This window comes from Adiantum capillus-veneris, chromosome 28 (assembly GCF_014529385.1).
Source record: "Adiantum capillus-veneris isolate H3 chromosome 28, ASM1452938v2, whole genome shotgun sequence".
In the NCBI taxonomy this organism is placed as follows: Eukaryota; Viridiplantae; Streptophyta; class Polypodiopsida; order Polypodiales; family Pteridaceae; genus Adiantum; species Adiantum capillus-veneris.
In genome coordinates, this window is record NC_140958.1 from 105,924,855 (window position 1) to 105,926,197 (window position 1,343).

Genomic DNA, 1,343 nt, shown 5'->3' on the forward strand with positions numbered 1-1,343 from the left:
ACATTTTCAAACTTGAGCCCGGGAAGAAGATGGGAAGATGATGCATCATCATCCGCAATGTGTGGTCGAACCCTAATATATTCCCATCCTTGCAATGGTCAGCCTGACCCACATGTTCACAACCACACTTCATAAAGGGGCAATGAACATTCCAGATTGCGTGGTGTAGTTTGTTTTCCTACCAGTAGTAGAGATCACATCTTTCACCCCAACAACACACCCGAAAGATGCCTTACACCTATTTGTATCAAATTTTGACATGGTGAAGGGGGTGGCTAGTTCTCAGTAATGTTTGAGGCATTTGATTCGAGGACATGTTGTAAAACAAGTTTCAAGGAGAGCTTGTCTTTACCATTTAATAAGAGTAAGAGAAGTCCCTCTGAAAGTGGTGCCATGAGTGTGAAGTTACCCAATGTCCAGGTTTTGTGGTGTGCATCCCCCAACATAATCTCCAAAAACCTGCAAGGAATATATGGGTCAATATATGATTCAAAGGGCTTCTTTGAGAGGTTGAGTGTCGGGCTGCTAGTTGCAACACTTTGCTTGGCAAGTTCCAGCTCCTCTTCATCCAAGTCTGTCGGGATGAGGGAGCTACTTGATTCAACTTGAGGGGCAAGAGAGACCTCTTTGTAGCCGTTAAGAAGGTGCTGCTTCCTTTGCACCATTGCGTCATTCCGTAGATTCTTCCCATGGCTATTCATGAATCTCCTCATGAGATTCTAGGAGTTCTCAACCCATTCCTTGTGCTCTTGTTCGTCTTCTTTGCCAATTGCTTTTAGGTTGGCTGCCAACTCTCGAAGCCTTTGTATGACAACATAAGGATTCTTATGTGCCAAAGAGTAAAGGCAAAACCATGTTGGTAAATCAAGAAGGTTAAGCAACAACAAATTAGTGTGTTCATCTGATGCCACGTTTGCATTTTCGAGCTCAATTAATGCAGAACAAACCTTGCACCATAGGTGGAGGGGCAGGAGAGAGGGACACATACCCAAGGAGGGCAAGGGATGCATCCCAACTACCAGTGTCCTGCATAGTAGAGAGAGTTTAGGTAAACTTAATCTACTAGAGCATGCTAAAATTGGCAACCATAGCCTGAAAAGAAGTAGTCGTGTATATAAGTGGTGCAGGTATATATGCTAGGTACTGTAACATTGCCATAATACAACGTGTGCGCAATGCCCAAGATCTTTTTATAAGCCCCAAGGAATTCATAAGAGATGCAAATAGACTCCATGAAAATGTAGGATGGGTAGGGCCCAAAGGGCTCAAGCCTTAGGTAGGTATCATTATGCATAGTGCATGAGGCCAAGGGGTGTATTTTCATGGGGAGCAACAACTCAGGT

At 43.9% G+C, this 1,343-nt stretch overlaps 1 pseudogene; it reads right to left on the reverse strand.

Annotated features, from left to right (window-relative positions):
• Positions 1-355: 355 nt before the first annotated feature.
• On the reverse strand, positions 356-1,032 carry LOC147421027 (uncharacterized; annotated as a pseudogene).
• Positions 1,033-1,343: the final 311 nt, after the last annotated feature.